This window comes from Mustela lutreola, chromosome 7 (assembly GCF_030435805.1).
Source record: "Mustela lutreola isolate mMusLut2 chromosome 7, mMusLut2.pri, whole genome shotgun sequence".
Lineage (NCBI taxonomy): Eukaryota > Metazoa > Chordata > Mammalia > Carnivora > Mustelidae > Mustela > Mustela lutreola.
Window position 1 is genome coordinate 41587581 of NC_081296.1, and position 18347 is coordinate 41605927.

Genomic DNA, 18347 nt, shown 5'->3' on the forward strand with positions numbered 1-18347 from the left:
AGACTTTGAAAGCTACTTTAACAATTACCAATTAAAACGTTGAGACAGCCAATTAACCATCAGTTTAGTCATCTCTTTGCTAATAGATTTTAACAGATTTTAACAGAGATTTTAACATAAATAACACAAGCTTATTTGATCTTAAGTAAACTTTGAAGTTTCACATTTACAGTCACACTGTAACTTTAAAGACATGTTTATCTTAATTAAACCAACACACTTAACTTAGTCCAAATACTGACTTATGTTCCATTTGGGCTCACTCCACCTGAGACTTGGGTGGGTGGATCTGGAGTGGGAAATGTTAGGTCCATGGTGTGATTTTCTTGCTCCTTAACAGTGAAGAGGGAAGGAGCCATGGTGCATGATCTAGAGGCTAGACATGCAGACCGCATGCACGTTGGTGCAGAAACACGAGAAGGGGGAGACAGAAGAAACAAAGTGCTGCCAGAAGTCAGAGAAAGGATACTCGATTTTAGAGCTCATCAGCCCCAACAGAGGAGCAGACGCCATGTTTTTCTACCAGCAAGGGGGAAGGGGTTAAGCAGTCCGGTTGGGCCAGAGAAGACAGGGAATTTCTGCAAAACAAAGGGAGTTTCGGCAGCTGCTTGGGAATATTCCTTAAAGTCTCTGTCTTGAGTTAGACCAAGCCCAGTTGGCCCCAGTTATAGCCAGCCATTAACACAAGAAATGACTAAGGGAGAAGCCCCACATCTATTAGGAGGAACAGAGAGATGAAAGTCAGAGTCCCCTTACTCTCTGCTTGCCCCATTTCTTCAAACATAACAAACAACAGACAACAAAAAGAAAAGACAAAGACAACCACAGATCCAGCGGCACCCCCCCGGGCCATCCAACATTAAAGGATGGCCATTCAGACATGCGGAAAGTTCAAAACTCTCCCTTTCATACATCTGTGCTTAGGTTATGAGCTCTTTCCCTAACGTCCGAGAATTGGTCAATCATCAGAGACAGAGGGGTCTTCTGTGTCTGTCCCATCATGTCCTCAGTCCACAACAAGACAAATACACTTACGACACACTCACAAAGAAGAACGATCCAGCGTGGCCACGAAGACAAAGCTGGAAGGAAGTTAAGCCCCGACCGCAAGAGCAGCCGAGCCTCCAGACGGGAGCAAAGGGACATCTCCCAAGACTCCCGGGTTGACGGCCTGCCATGCGTCCGCTTGAGCCAGTGTCAACTTCCATACCCAGGTTTGGAATTCCTACAGGTAATAAAAGTGCAGATTGGCGCTCCCTGAAATTATGAGCGTGAACAGATTAAAAAAAAAGAGTGCACTCAACAGCCGGCATAAAACCCTCCAGGTTGGGGTCCTAAGAGTCTCCCAGATCCCGGTGGAACCTCCAAATGTTGTGCTCGAGTTTTCGCATCTGAGAGACCACCAAGGAGCCAACACTGATGTAGTCACATGAGGGTTTATTTGACAAGCTTAAGTTTGGGCCCAGGTACACCCGACACAGCGGAGTAGGGACTTGGACCCCAAACCAGACTACAGTCAGAGTTTTTAAAGGCAGAGTGGGGGTGGACTTGGTGGTGGGTGAGGACAGAGGGGGTGTTCAGAAGGGCTATCAGGGTAAAGAAGACTGTCGGGATATTGGAGGCCTGGTTACTATCAAGCCGAGGCCATTTTTCCCTCTAATGAGACACTAACATGAAGACAGTTGGGAGTTTCCTGGAGGAATGTCACATTCCTCCTATCAAGCGTCCTTGTTAGTGAGATTTAGGTTTAGAGGAAATCTAACTTTCTTTGTTGTAAATCTCTAAGACATTGTAAACTGAAGGAGACTCCAGTCTTGCAGGATTGTGATTTCTGTAAGTTAACTATTTGTTCACACATATTATCGAGGGGAGGGGAGCGGGTGGAGAGGGGGTACAAGGTGCCAGTTTTTGCTTTGTCAAGATGGCTGTACTTATGTCAGGGCTAGACTCAAGGTGGGTACAGCCTTGTTTTTCTTGGCCTCCACACTTAGATGTGAAAGCCACGGCCAACAATGTACTTCATGTTCTACCCCGTCAGCTTTAGGGACTCACGGATGCATGGGACATGAACTGGTACTGAAAGAAATCTTGTTACCGAACTTTTGCCTTACAGAAGACAGTTTAGTGATACCACCTCTCGCCCGCTTTCTCCTTTCCAGTCTGACCAATGCCCAGCCACACGGACACATGTAGCCACCCAAGGGCACAGCCGTGACATCCTTCTGGAGCACCCATGGACCCCTTCCCCCCCCACCCCGGTCTGGCCAACCCTGCACACCCCCAGTCCTCCTGAGTGTCTCCTCTCATGGCACTTGTCACACATGGCTGTCATTTGCTTTCTCTCAGTCTGTCCCTTGTGCGTGGAGTCGATCTCTCTCACAGATGCCTGGCTGCATGACAAGCAGATGAATGGGTTCAGGATCTTGGGTCCTGGACCGGCAGGCATTCCTCAAAACCCTGATGGACAGAGGGAGTCTCTGTCCCTCTGGAACCTAGTGTCCAGGACAACGGACTTGGGAGTCGTTCCAGATGAAGTTTGTTTTATGAAGGTGGCTTCTGAGATCACTCTGCAAACACATGGCATGGCTGCTCCTATGGGACAGAAAGCACGCTACTGTATTGTGTTCTCCTTGCACTCTGTGGCTACCAAAGAGGAAACACACGCTCACCCTCACACTTTCACACATACACCTCCATTTCTGAGCATCACTACCATGGAAATGATAGTAAATTCAGTGGGCTGCAGACCTGTAGACGTGCCATTCAAGGTGTCTGTAGAGGAGAATGGGGATGGTGTTCTGGCCAAAAGGAGGGAAGTCCTTGCCTCTGAGGGTGAAGACATTAGATTTGACCCAGAAGGTGCTACGTTCTACTCAAAGAAGGAACATGATCCTAGGATCTTTGGGACCAGGGATTGGCACAGACTTTTCTGAAAAGTCTTCTGTAAAGATAATCTGTGAGGCATTGCAGTCCATGTGGTGTCTCTGGCAATGACTCCACTCTTGCACTGTGGCTTGAGAGCAGCCGCAGAACGTCCATAACTAATGTTCCAACCACACTGGATGGTGAGAATCCGGAGGAAGGTCCATTTGGCCCACGGGTGGCAGTTTCCCCCACCCCAGATCTGCAACATGCTGGATAAAGGGGGAGAGGGCTCTTCTTTTCCAGTGGCAGAGTGGGAAGACACTGGGCTCTATTCTGCTTGACCCAGCCTCTGCCCATGAAAGGACAAAAAGATGATAGTGAGATTGGCCAACACTGAAGGCCTCAGAAATTCCCTCCCTACCCTACCGCATTTCCCTGTTGGCCTCAAGCTTCCCACAACACGTTTGTCTGTGGTTGAATCCCATGTAGGTATTGTTTGGCTGAGTCAGTCCCCATTGTCTGGTGGTTATCTTGTGGGTTCTATACCACACAGGTGCTTGTCTTGTTCAGGCCAAGGCCATGAGCACATTTGGGCTTCTCCTGAGTTAATGGAGGATCTGGCATGCGTGGGCTTCAGGATGAGTGTGATTCAGCCCTCAGCAATGTTATGGAGCACCTGGCTTCCTGTGCCCTCTGTGGCACTGGCACGAGCCTGGCTTAGGCCCCTCATGCCGTCGTGATGGAGAAGTCTAGTGTTTTCCATCTTTCTCCGCTGTCTGTCAGCATGTGGGTTTCCCACCAACCATGTCTTTGCAGACAGACTCTGAGATGGCCCATGGCTTGGGACACCTTTGACATCCCAGAGTCTTACTATAACAAGTGTCAGAGGTTTCTGGGGCTCTGACATGACCTTTGTTCCCAGAATATGTCCCAGGAAGAGCCCCAGGAGAGTCTGGGAGTCCAGAAAAGATCGATGGATGGTTGCAGCTCTAGCTAAAGCCACTCTGGGGATAGTACTAGAGGCCATCTCCCATCTCAGTCTGGCTCTTTCGCTGATTGCCAGTATGACCTAGGAGAGTCCCTCCATCGGGTCTTGAGGCTCATGCTTTCTAAAAGGAGGAAATGGTTTTAGATGAATTGATTCATGCAAGATGATGGAGTGAACTCCTAGGAAGTTTTAGACAGTACCCAAGATGGATTCTATCTCAGGAGTCCTGACTCCCATCGTCCCCGCTCCTATGGAGTTCCCCCATTGGGTGCAATGGCTGTTCCATGGAGACTCGCCAAGGCAACACTGTACTAGCACGTGTCTTTGGGGTGTGCCCCCAGGCCATCTGATGTGACTGAGAAGCCATGAGCAATCATTGCACACAAAAAGCAGTGACTGGGTTAGGCCTTCTCTGCAACCGCTGAGCCGGCTTCATGAGGGCCTTGCCCAGGACACTAGCCCCATGACACTGAGGGCACCGCGAAGTCAGACAAGGCGACAAGGGACTCTTCATCAGGGTAGATGATGGAAGGTATTGTTTCCCAGCAGACGGGACCCAAAACATGTAAATGACAGAATAGGAAGTAGTTCAATGTACTCTATCTGACGGCAGGAATGGGAAAAGTGAAGGATGGGGTCAGAAAGGGGAACGGGAGTTCCAAGAAGCAGGCTGGAGACATCAGGGGGTAGGGGGTGTCTCCTCCTGGAGGAAGGGACCAGGAGGCTCGTCTGGAGTTCCAACAGGGCAGCATCAGGGTGTACGCTCTGCCTGACCCACGACCCCTGGGCGCACTGAGGCATTCTAGCTCCAGAGGATCTCCAGTAATGCCAACTGGCCTGGGCAAAACCTTCCTGCTAAGTCTTCTTTGTTCCTGGGGGTGGCTCTTTCTCTGCTTCTGGAGGCTGATGATTCTGCTTTGTTTTCCTCTGAGCTGCACCATTTTGCACTCTTTGATTGGGGTGGACTCAGTGCTGTAAGTTGACACAAATTCTTCCTGAAAAGAAGTGAAATAGAAGCCATCCTTGTTTCCCAAGTAAACCTGAATAGATTCCACAGGGATAGCCCTTTCCCAGGCCCCTGGGCCCTCATATGCTCTCCAAGTCCAAGATTTCAGAAAATATTTTTTATTCTTAACAGGTTGAAAGCATTAATTGGTTTTCAAAAACTTGAGCAAGGTCACACTTTGCATCATCTATACAATGATCTGTAGACTTTGAATGAACAAGGCTTGACAGGATGGAGGAAGAATGGGCTTTGCAGTGGGGTTTGGGGCACTGTCGACTCACTGTTGCCCCCGTGTGGCCACTCTCCAGATAGCACGTGGCCGAATATGTTCCTATTTAAAGGGATTCAAGGGAGAATAAGACCAAAGAAGGTTGGTCCCTGAACTCCATAGCTCCTAAAAGCCATCCTCCAATATACGAGCAATATTCTAAGTTGAGTGTATCTTAACTAGATATTAGGGTTGGGGTCAGGGTCAAGCTACATACATTAACTATGGACAGTGTTGTGTATGTCAGTCTTACCTGCCTAAGGTGTTTTTAAAAGAATACAGTGGGAGAGGATATGGTCACCCAAGTACTGAGCACATGACCTGTCCCCGGAAATAGGTCACTCCACAGAATGATTGTTTCATCTTAGCTGAGGACCAGGAGCTGGTCCTAGAGGTACTTGGCAGGTAGCACCTGTGGCCAGCTGGCCATCTCTCCCCGACAGCCAAACCCAGCTCAGCCCATCCTCTGCTCTGCTCAAGGGCAGCAAACAGCCTGACCAGGTGCAGGTGGGCCTCCATCCTGTCAGGCATGGCTTGCTTCGGACAGGTAAAGAAGTGGGTCAGCTCACTTGCACATGACATGTTCCCTTGGTTTCTTGCTATCGGCCTTCCTTTCTGTCACCTTGATCCTGAACCATGAGCTCCTGTGAGAAGTTGGGTTTGCAGATTTATGTGGACATTTCAAAGTGTAGTTCTTGTTATGCCTGAGTTTTCACATCAGAGAGACCACCAAGGAGCCAAGCACCGATGCAATCGCACAAGGGTTTATTTGACAAGCTTAAGCTTGGGCTCAAGTACACCCAATGCAGTGGAGTAGGAACTTGGACCCTGAACCAGATTACAGTCAGAGTTTTTAAAGGCAGAGTAGGGGTGGACTCAGCAGTGGGTGAGGACAAAGGGGATTATGGATGATGTAAGTCTCCAAGGATTTTTAGAAGCAAGGTCTCCAGAACCTTGAGGGGCTAGCTATTTTTGGGAGAAAGGTTATTTATTACCAATAATAAAAATCTTCTCGTGAGACCCTTTAGATGTATATCAGTGGGCCATATACTTGGGAATGATTCTCGACACCATCTTGGAGGTTTAGATATAAAGGAATTGTTGAAGCAGACTTACAGGATTCTGGTCAGACCTGTCGGGGTAGGGGGTCGGTCAGGCTAGGACTGTCCTTAGCAAAATCTCAAGGTGAGGGGAGTTAAGTCCCCAGGGGAGAGCCACTCTGTCTGTTTCAAGGGCTTGTCAATAGGTGAGGAATTTTAATGATTTTCTTCTGCCTCTGTTTCCCACATCAGCTAAACTTGAAGTGGGATGGCCTTAATTTTCTCGGCCTCCACAGTTCTGTGTTGCCTTTGTTCTTGTCCTGGGGTTGGAGATGAAGGCAGGAAAAGTCATCCTACTCTGAAAGCAGCCAAAAGAAATATCAAGTGTGCTCTGCCTCTGGCTCCTCAGGTGTGAAAGCCACGGCCAACAACGTACTTCATGTTCTACCCCATCAGCTTTAGGGACTCATGGACGCATGGGACATGAAATGGTACTGAAAGAAATCTCATTACCGAACTTTTGCCTCGCAGAAGACAGTTTAGGGATACCACCTCTTGCCCGCGCTGTCCTTTCCAGTCTGACCAATGCCCAGCCACACAGACACGTGTAGCCACCCAAGGCCACAGCTGTGACATACTCCTGAGCTTTCCCTGTCTCCCTACCCCCACGTCTGGCCAACCCTGTACATCTTCAGTCCTCCTGAGTGTTCCTTGCAGTGTCACTTTTCAGACATAGCTGTCATTTGCTGTCTCTCAATCTGTCTTTTCTGCTTGGAGTAGCTCTCTCTCACAGATGCCTGGCTAGATGACAGTTGAATGAATGGTTTCAGGATCTTTTGTCCCGGAATAGCAGGATTCCCTGAAATCCCTGATTGGCAGGGGAAGTCAAGTTCCTCTGTGTGCCCTCAGCCTTGGTGGAACCTAGTGCCCAGAGCAAGGAACTTGGGAGTCCCTCTAGTTCAAGTTTGTTCTATGAAGGTGGCTTCCTTCTGAGATCACTCTGCAACCACATTGTGTGGCCGCTCCTGTGGGACAGAAAGTGTGCTACTCTATTGTATTCTTCTTGCACACTCTGGCTACCAAAGAGGAAACACACGCTCACCCTCATACATTCACACGTACACCTCCGTTTCTGAGCATCACTACAATGGAAATGACAGTGAATTCCTGTTGGGTTGCAGACTTGCAGACTTACCATTCAAGGCATCCATAGAGGTGGATGGAGATGGTGTTCTGGCTATAAGGATGGAAGTCCTTGCCTCTGGGGGTGAAGACATTAGATTTAACCCAGAAGATGTTGTGTTCTACTCAAAGAAGGGGCATGATACTAGGATCTCTGAGACCGGGGATCAGCACAGACTTTTTTGGGAAGTCTTCTGTAAAGATCTTCTGTGAGGCATTGCAGTCCATGTGGTGTCTCTGGCAATGATTCCACTCTTGCCTTGTGGCTTGAGAGCAGCCACAGAACGTCCATAACTAATGTTCCAGATGCACTGGATGGCGAGAATCTGGCGGGGGGTGTGTGTGTCCATTTGGCCCATGGGTGGTAGTTTCACCCACCCCAGATCTACCATACGATAGATGATGGGGGAGAGGGCTCTTCTTGTCCAGTGGCAGAGGGGGAAGACACTGGGCTCTATCTTGCCTGACCCTGGCCCCTGCCTGTGAAAGTTAAAAAAAAAAAAAAGGTGATAGTGAGATTGGCCAACAATGAAGGCCTCAGAAGTTCCCTCCCCTACCCCATTTCTCTGTCTGTCTCAAGCTTTCCACAACACGTTTGTCTGTGGTTGAATCCCATTGTAGGTATTGTTGACTGAGTCAGTTCCCATTGCCTGGTGGGTCTCTCTTGCGGGTTCTATATCACACAGGTGCTAGTCTTGTTCAGGCCAAGGCCAGGAGCACATTTAGTGTTCTCCTGAGTTAGTGGAGGGTCTGGCATGCGTGGACTTCAGGACGAGTGTGATTCAGCCCTCAGCAATGTTAGGGAGCACCTGGCTTCCTGGGCCCTCTGTGGCACTGGCATGGGCTGGTCCTAAGCCACTTGGGCAGTCACAGTGGATAAGCCCCTGGCCTGGGTGGTCCACACTATGCTTGGCTAAAGGCTGAGACTTAAAATTCCTCCCTCCTTATTGGCTGGGAAGAGGTCACATGCCCATTTATGAGCCAATCCCTGGAGCCAGGAAGTGGAGAGGTGGGGATTGCACAGGTTGTTAGGACCTTTGTTGTAATGACATTTCCAATGGCCATGGTAGCAAGATCTTTTATGATGCATCTGTTAATATAACAAATATTAATTTCTGACAGTAAGTGGTTGAAACTGGTGGCTTAGCTCCTAACACCTCAGTCCCTGCTCCTCAGGACTACTGTACTACTCTGCAGAGACAGTGGCTGGGAATGAACAGGGTGGATGGAAACTCATCTGGAGTGCACAAGGGAAGGGTATGTGTGTGTATGTGTATGTGTGTGTGTGTGTGTGTGTGTGTGTGTGTGTGTGTGTGTAGGGAGTTGGGGATAATAGCTCTGGCCAAGCTGTAGCTCCAACTTAGGTTCAAGAAGGTGAGGGGAATCCTGGTGTTTCAGCATCCATCTTTTTGCAGAGGAAGAATATGTCTTTTGCATGGAGTATGGCATGAGTATGGCAAGACTTGTTCCAAGTATTCTTTCTCTAGTTGGTATGGAAGTCAGGGAGGGTAGCACCCTCTATCTGCTAGGATAGGCATGAGAAGCGGAGTGCTCTTAAGGTGTGTGGCTTTCGCAGGGCTCACTGTGAGCCTGCACACAGGACTGACAAGGACAGTCATGGTTTTGTTCTGAGGATGGAGTATTGGAAGAATGCAGTGCCCCGTGTAATCCCTGGCAGGGAACAGACCTGGAGTCCACTGTAGAGTTACTTCGTGGGAGTGGTGGTGATCTGAAGCATCCACATCCTGAGACGTCTGTCCTTTATTGAGTTCTGGGTATGGTTTCTGTGACTGTGTCCTAATGGCTGGGATTTCCAGGGAGTAGGATTTTTTGGCTGCATAGAAAGAGTGGGCAAGTCCCATTCTGCTGCTGAGAAGTGTGTCTCTAGCCATTGGAGTGTGTATTACAAGCCTAGAGGTAAACGGTGAGGTGGTTACAGTGGTCAGCAGGCTATTGTTATTGATGACTTATAAGGCTGAATTCCATAGGATGAGATGTTAGATCTTATGGTTAGGGATCCTCATTAAGTGCCCATCAAGGGTGACTTTTCTGAGTTTCATATTTGATATCTTTTTATTGCTTCTGATAGCCCTTCTGGTACTTGGTATTCCAATGAGCAGTGCATTACAACATTGCCTGCATTTTACTCATGTGTTGATGAGGATTTGAGAAAGGAAAATATTGTCGGTGCTTCCACAAATTATGCACTGGAACAGCCAAATAATAAAATTTTATTTTTGACACAAAGTAGGATGTATCCTGCTGTGACTCTCAGTTTAAAGCAGGGGAGGGGCCCCTCTTTCAGTACTGGTAGTGAGTACCATAGGCTTTCCTAGGAAACATTATCAGATTCTATTGGAGACTTAGTCTTTGTTATTGTGGAAGAATCAGGAGTTGACTAATAACTTGTCACCTGTTTCATTTTCCATGAACAGTTCCACAGTATTTGGGTTCACACCTCTAACATTGTGAAATCACCCCAACTTTGGCAGCCACTTGCCCTTCTCTGCCAAGGGTATGTTTAAGCCAAGACCAAAATGAATTCTCAGTGACTGGGAGACCCTGGGATCAGAGTGCTGTTGGTAGGTAGTTACTGAGATCTTAAATTCTAAACGAGTTCCTAACACCCAAATGAAATGCATTTCAGATTTAGAAAGTTCAGATAGAAATTCTGTGTCCATGATGACAACTGAAGAAAATGTGTCATCTCTAAACCTAACCTTAACCCCTATCTTTAATGGTGAAACCTATCCTGACCTTAAATCCCAAACTGGAATCCTGAATCCCAAACCTGAAATTGAACCTGAAGCCTAAAATCTGAACCTGAGCCATAGATCCAAGCCCTGAACCATGAACCCAAACCCCAAACCAGAACTCTGAGCCATGAACCCTCAACCCAAATCCCAGCATGAACCCAAACCCCAAATTTGACCTTGAACTTTAATCCAGAATCCCTGAGTCTTGAACCCTAACCATAAAGCTAAAGCCTTAAACTCTAACTGCTCCCTTGCTCCTCACTCTCAATCCTCACCCTGACGCTATCCCCAAAGCCTGATCTAGAACTCTGGCTGAGACCTGAACCTGAACCCAAATTGAAACACTTCACCACACTTTGTTTATGCATTCACCACTGATGGATATTTGCAGTTTCTACCTTTTGATTCTTGTGAACACTGTTTGGGTAGGGGGCTAGGGTTAGGGTCACAGTTTAGGGTCAGAGCCAGGATTGAAAGCAAGTTCAGGTCAGAGTGTGGGTCTGCGTCAGGGCCAGGGTCAGGTTTGGTGCCACCGTTTGGGTCAGGGACTGTTGTCATTCCATACTGTTTCCAGTTCATTGTTCCTTAGCAATTTTTGGAGAAGTTGGGGGATATTGGGCTCCATGCAGCTTGAATTTCCAGAATGAAATGGCTCCAGCTGGGCCCTGGGAAGGAGCAGGTGCTTCCATGGAAGGGTGAGCTCCCCTAGTCCTGCACTGCCCTCCACCACTTGCAGAGGATGCAGGACCCCAGCTCCCGCCCCGAGCCTGGCCTGCGCAGCCACAGCTGGGACAGGAGCCAGGCCTCCTCAGGAACCCCTGTGGAGACTTCTGGAGGAGGTGGGGCCACTCCTATGCGAATAGGACAAGCTGGGGAGGATATGGGTCCACATTCACACTGACAGGACCCACTGTGGAGGACGTGGGGCCATGTCCACATTGACAGCAGTCTTATCCCTTCAGGACTGGCCGCTGGAGGAGAAGGTGAGGAGAAGCTGCCCGAGTGCAGACTGGCAAGGGGGTGCGTGGTCTCAGGACCCCATGGAGGAAGGGCATGCTGTGTAGACACTGGGGCTTCTGCAGTTTTGTGTGTGCTGACTGGCTTCCCACGGTGTTTGCGGGCTGTGGGGTCCCCCCTTTCTGGGCTCAGATGCATGCCCTGGGTCCCCCATCTGTGTTTGTGCACATGCAGATTCGGTTCCTGGGGCTCCTGAAATAGTCTGAAGTCAGGGAGCGACTGCCTGCCTCGGTGCTCGTGCTCCCCCCACCTCAGCCCTGCAGGGTTCTTACCGTGTCCATACCCACGTCAGGGTTGGTCCAGAGTCTAGAAGTTTGGGAGCAACAGCGCGGACTGTGTAGATGGCTTAGGGAAGAGAAGGCATTTTATCAGTATTGGTTCTTCCCTGAGCACAGAGTGTCTTCCCATCTCTGTGTGTCTCCCTTCCTGTCTGTCATCAGTGTCCCACGGCTGTCAGAGGACCTTGGTTCAGGGAACTCCTAGGTATCTTGTTCTTTTGGATGCAGTAGTAAATGAGATTGTTCTCCGTAGTCTCTTTCTGATGGTTCCTTCTGAGCACGTAGAAATACAATTGATTTGTGTATATTGATTTTGTTCCTTGCAAGTCTCTTGCAAGTTTCTTGAATTTATTAGTTCTGTTTGCCTTAAACTCAAGCTGCCAGATATTTGCCCAGCAGAACAGGTTTATTTGGGAAGAGCAGAGAACAGCAATCTGGGCTGAACAAGCTACGGGCACATCACAGGCAAGTGCAAGAAACAAAGGAGAGGACTGTTATTTCATGGAGAAGGAGGAAGAAGTTGGGAGGTTTGCTTGGAAGGGAAGTCCACTAGAGAAAGGCAAGGGTTTGGAGGGATGGAGGATTCTCACCAGTCAAGCTGCAGGGTTGGTGGATTTCTTGTAGGAGATGAACCCTCCAGCTTCTCCTGTAGGGCCTGGAACAGATGAATCTCTCTCATGAGGGATTGTAATATGGGGTCTCTTATGGGCACTGAGCACCAGGCGCCCTGTTCCAGCCTCCCGTTTTGGTGTCCCCAGTCCATTTAACTGAGGCTTCCCTTCATGCTTTGTCACAGTTCTAACCAGGTTGTGGTGGAGAGTTGTGGAGAATTGGAATTCCGAATCCCACTGCTTCTACTGCACCCAAGACATGGGAGCACCCGATTTAATCCTCCTATGAGTCTCTTGCTAACATGTGGCTTCCTTCAAGGGCGAGTGGCCTCTCCACCATGGGTGAACTGGATCTGGGAGGGCTTGGCCTCCATCCCCAAGTCTGATGTCCTCTCTGCTTCTGTGACGTGGTGCTAATGTGGGTGTTGGGAAGAGTCATTTACTCTGTGGTGATTTCAAATCTGCAGTAACTTATCACAGCAGCACAAACACGCTTTATCTCCACACTCAGACTCCCCAACTGTCATTTCTTTACCACATTTGCCACTTCACACAGACTACTTTGGTGCATTTTACTCCAAACAGGGAGAGTGTCCCACAGAACCACCATAATCCCAAGTGAGGAAATCATGATGGTTCCCACATTTGAACCCAGACCACAGACCCGCTTCAGCTGTCACCACCTGCCTGAGGGTCTGAAATGCCTTCTCCATTCGGATCCAGTTTTCTTCTTCTGGAACTTCTTCCAGGACTTTCCCTTATTTGGGTGACCTTGATGGACTTCAGGAGCACAGATGGCTCCCATCTGAGTAGTATTTCTGTATGGCTTATGTCGCCGGGGCTGTTTTCAGTGTCCATCCACGTTGTGACATGCATCAGTCCTTCATTCACTTTTTCACAGTGACTGAACATAAGACCATTGACCCCTTAAAACATTTCAGGTACACAATTCTCTGGCCTTAGCTGAGTTCCCACGGTTGTACATCATTCACCAGAATTTTCTCATTCTCCCTGAGGGATCCTGTATGCATCAAACACCAACTCCCCATTGTCTTTTCCCCTTGACCCGCTGTGACCACATCCAGCTTTGTGTCCCAGACACCTCATACAAGTGGGATCATACAGTATCTGTCCTGTGACTGGCTGATTTCACTCAGTGTAATGACTTCACGTTCAACCCATGTCGTAGCCTGTGTCAGAACTCCCTTTATTTATTTTTTTAAAAGATTTCTTTCTTTGTTTATTTGACAGACAGAGATTACCGGTAGGCAGAGAGAGAAGAGGAAGTAGGCTCCCTGTTGAGCAGAGAGCCCAATGCAGCGCTCGATCCCAGGACCCCAGGATCATGACCTGAGCTGAGGGCAGAGGCTTTAACCCACTGAGCCACCCAGGTGCCCCACTCCCTTCATTTTTAAGGCTGAATCATGTTCCATGGTGAATAAACCACATTTTGTTTATCCATTCATCTGTCATTAACACTTGGGTGGCTTCCACCTTTTGGCTGTTGTGAGAAATGCTGCTCTGAATATGGGTCCTTCTACTTTCAATTTTTGGGGGCATATAGGCTGCAGTGGAATTCTGTGTTTAATATTTTAAGGAACCACCATATTTTTTCCCCACAAATGAACCATTTTACTTCATTCCTTCCTAGGGCAGAACAAGATAGCCATTTATGGATCTACCTCATTTTGTTTATCCTTTTACCCATGGATGGACATTTGCATATGTCATTTGCAAAAGACCATCCTTTTCCCCGTGGATGGATATCTCTGTTTTTTGCCTGTTATAAACATGGCTGCTATGAATATTCCTATACTTTTTTGTTTGTCTGAACCAGTGTTTTCAATTTGGGGGGTATATATCTAGGAGTAGAGTTGTTGACCCCTGTGGTAATTCTGCTTGGATCTATTTGAATAAATGTCAAACTATTTTATATGTAGACTGCACCATTTTTCACAAGCAAGTTTTAAGGGTTTCAGATTCTCAACATCCTTTTGTTTTTTGTTTTCTTGATCATAGTGATTCTACTTGTGTAAAAGGACATCTAACTGGTTTAAATCTTCATTTCCATAAAGACTAATGATATTTAACATCTATTCATGTGCTTTTCACCATTTGTATGATTTCTCTGGAGAAGGTCTACCTAAGTCCTTTGTCCATTTTTAAAAATGGGGTTGTCTTTTTGTTGAGTTATAAAAGCTCTTTACATATTCTGGGCAACAGACTCATATAAGATAAATAACGTACAAATATTTCCTTCCATTCTGGGGGCTGTCTTTTCATTTTCTGGGTAGTATCTTCCGATGTACAAATATTTTAAAAATTTTTACATTTCTTTTTTAAGACTGAGTGAGACAGAGTATGCAAGTGGATAGGGGCAGACAGAGAAGGAAAGAGAATCTTAAGCAGACCCCACACTCAGTGTGGAGCCTGACGTGGGGCTCAATCTCATGACCTTGAGATTATGATCTGAACCAAAATTAGGAATCAGACGATTAGCCAACTGAGTCACCAGGCATCTGGGACAGATTTTTAATTTTGAGGATATTATTTTATCTATTTTTTTCTTTCCCTTCTTATGTTTTGGTGTCAGATCTAAAAGCATTGCTAAATCCAAGGTTATGAAGATTTATCCCCATCTGTTTCTTCTAGGGTTTATAATTTTACCTCTTACATTTAAGTCTTTAATTTATTTTGAGTTAATATGTAATGTGGTGTGAGGTAAGGGTCCAGCTCCATTCTTCCATACATGGATATCCAATTTTCTAGCACCCTTTGTTGAAAAGACCATTCTGTCTCCCCAGTATAATGTTGTCCACCCTTGGACCATAGATGAAGAGGTTTATTTCTGGACTCTTAGTTAAATCCCACTGATCTGTATGCATCCTTTTAAAAAAATGTATTTTATTTATTTAAAATATTTTTGTAAATTTAAAATCAATTAATTAACATATAATGCATTATTTGTTCCAGGTTGTATACATACCTTTATGACAGTATCACAATGTTTTATTTACTGTTGCTTTGTATTAAGATTTGAACTTTGGAAGTGTGAACTTTCACCTTTGATTTTCTTTTTCAAAGTGGTTTTGGCTATCTTGTGGTCTCTTTAAATTCCGTATGACTGATACGATTAGCTTGTTCATTTCTTCCCAAAGGTCTCTGTGAAATTTCTTGGGAGCATATTGAATTTCCACATTGCTTTGTTACTGTTGCCCTCTTATCAATAGTATGTCTTTTCATCACTATGAGGTGTCCTCAGATTTATTTAGGTTTCCCTTACTTTCTTTCAGCAATGTTTTGTAATTTTTGGTGTACAAGACATATAACTTGATTACATCTATTCCCAAGTATTTTGCCCATGTTGACATTCCCTAAAATGGAATTGTTTTCTTAAGTTCCTTTTTGGATGTTTCATTGCTAGTGTATACAGATAAGAGAGATTTTTGTGTATTGATATTTTGTCCTGTAACTTTGCGGAATTAGGGAACTGGCTGTTATCATTTTTTGTTGATTCTTTAGGAAGCTCTCTATATAAGATGATGCCATCTCTGTCTCTGAAGAGACCTAGTTCTACTGTTTCCTTTCACATGTGGATTCCTTATTTCTTGCCTTATTGTCCTGGGTAGAACTTTCAGTGCAATACTGAACAAGGACTGAAAGCCAGCATGATGGACTTGTTTGCAATTTCAGAGTAGAGCTGCCAGTCCTCAAAATCGAGGACAGTGTTTGATTAGGGTTAGGGCGGGGTTAGGGTTAGGGTTAGGGTGTCCCTGTGCTCTGCTATATAGAGCCCATTCTTCTCTGGTAACCAGCAGAGTAATCTTTTCAGAACATAACCTTTGAGCCTCTCTGTGATCTGGTCCCCAGCTGCCTGTCCTCTCCAGCCTTTCCTCTCCCACCATATCCCCCCCACCCCCATGGGCCTCCCAGGTGTGTGGTCATCCCACATGTGCCTCAGGTCTGACTCCAGGCCTTTACATTCTCTCTGCCCTCTGCCAGGAGCACTCTTCTCTCTCCTGCTTCTTGTCTGAATTATTCCCCTGTTGGCTGGAGCTGGACTTGCCCCCCAGTGATCTGACTCATGTCTGGGGGCTGTGTGTGGCCTTGTCCCTTATTTAAATGTAGTGCCCATTTTCCCTGTATGAGCGATTTACTAAACTGCCAGGTATGGGGCAGGCACTGAGAAGTAGCCTTAGTGCCTGTGTGAAAAAATCAGTTTCAGGGCACCTGGGTGGCTCAGTCATTAAACATCTGTCTTGGGTTCGGGTCGTGATCCTGGGGTCCTGGGATCAAACCCCACCATGGGCTCCCTGCTCACTGGGGAGCATGATTCTCTTTCTCCCACTCCCCCAGCCTGTGTTCCCTCTCTAGCTGTCTCTCTCTCTGTCAAACGAATAAATAAAACCTTAACAAAAAATCAGTCACAGAGGGGCTCACCACCCTTGCTGACAATGGGGGAGCTGCTGTCCCCACAGGTAGTCCCCTCAAAGAGAGGAGTTGCAACTTCTTGGAGTCCGGGAGATGGAAACCTGGACCTGGAAACTTCCATTCTTGGATTCACGGCTGGCGCCTAAGCAAATGCCCTCTTCTTCCAGCGGTCCTCTTTCCCCTTCCCTGCCCATGGGCTGGGCCTGGGAGAGTTCGAGGGGGACCACTCCCAGGAATAGCATCAGTTGACTGATGGACCTTGTCAGCAACAGACCCAGTAGCCTTCAAGGGAAGACCCTATGGGGATGGAGAGAGCTCTGTGGGGCCTGCGACAGCCCCCTCAAAGAAAAGTGGGGCAGGAGGCCCATCCTGATGATTCTAGCCAGTCTGTAGGCCATAGAAAGGAGGGCTGTGCTTGAAGGTGCTCCACTCCTGGCAGGTGGGGACAGGACCTGCAGGGGGCCGGCCAGGAAAGGGCACCTGCAGAGTTTGCCTAGGAGCTCGGCACAGGCGGAGCATTCCTGCCTCAAGCATGCTGACTGTGGGGTTGGTTTCCTGCCTCTGAAGCCTCAGGCTCCCCTTCGTATGATGGGGTGCTGATGGCCCCCATCTCTGGGAGCAGAAGGTAGGGACACCCCACAAACAGACTTGTTCAGGACAGGCTGGGAGAGTGGCTGTAGCTTAAAGCAGCCCAGGGCCTGCTCCCCCGAAGAAGGTGCACACGTCCATGGAGCCCAGTTCTGGGGTCCTGCTACCAGCTTCTAACAGTGACCCTTCTCTGCCTTGTCCCTCATCCCTATAGATAGGTGGTTGTCCTGGAGCTGTCCCTGCAGAGGGCAGAGAAGCCTACCATGGCGGGACACGGGTTCATCTACTAGGTCATCACCGACCAATGGGCTGCCAGGCCTGTGTGCCCCCCTGGGAAGGCTGGAGAGTGGTGGTCCTCAAGGTCTCCAGTGCCCCCCCCACTGGCAGGATGTGTCCATGCAGCACATGGTGATTATTGGCCACTTCCGTGAGCAACGCTTCCTCCATGAGGTGGACGACCTGCCATGTGCAGATGTGTGGACATGAAGTTCTGCGACCATGTGGGCTTGGAGATCCTCTCCTCCCTCTTTGGCACCCTGAACCCCAGTTTCTACCGGGTCCCATGAAAACTTCAGCTACCAGCACTTGCCATAGTCCCAGGTCCACATTCCCAGGGACCAGGGCGACGTTTACTACATGAGGGCCTTTTTTGGGGGGGTTGGTGGTGGAGGTTCACTGATTGACCTTAGCCTGTTATCTGGTGATGGGGGTCGACCTGGTCAATGGGATCAAGGTTGTGTGGCATGACAAGAGTCACTTGAACAGGTACCTACTGGACCACAAGCCCACCAAGGTGCTATCTCTGGAGGACCTGTGGGACCCATGGCAGCTGGGCTGTCCCCTGGAGGACCTGTGGGACCTATGGTAGCTGGGCTGTCCCCTGGAGGACCTGTGGGACCTATGGTGGCTGGGCTGCCCTCCCTGCCCTTCATGAAGATGCTGAGATTCAGTCCATGCCCAAGAATCTCCAGGACATCTGGGACTCATGAGGGGCTCTCCCCATCTCCATCAGGGGGTGCTGTCCTGAACAGAGCTGTCAGAGCAACTTCCTACTTCTGTCCCCTTGAGGGAGACCGTGGAGCACAGCCCTACCCACATGGGCATTTCTAGTGCCCCAGTGGCACCTGTACACAAGAGGCCTGCCTGGGGACACAAGGTCTTCTCTTTGCGGTCACTACAGTTTGATAACTTCTGGGTCATTTGCAGCTGTGAACAGCTCCAGTTTTATGTCGGATGATTTCTGTGTCCATGCTGAGCAACCATCTTTAAAAAGAACAATCAAGGGAAAAGGTTTTCTTCTTGGTTCTAGACAGACAC

At 48.0% G+C, this 18347-nt stretch overlaps 1 pseudogene; it reads left to right on the forward strand.

Annotated features, from left to right (window-relative positions):
* Window positions 1–1000: 1000 nt before the first annotated feature.
* LOC131837102 (histo-blood group ABO system transferase 2-like) lies at window positions 1001–17898 on the forward strand (annotated as a pseudogene).
* Window positions 17899–18347: the final 449 nt, after the last annotated feature.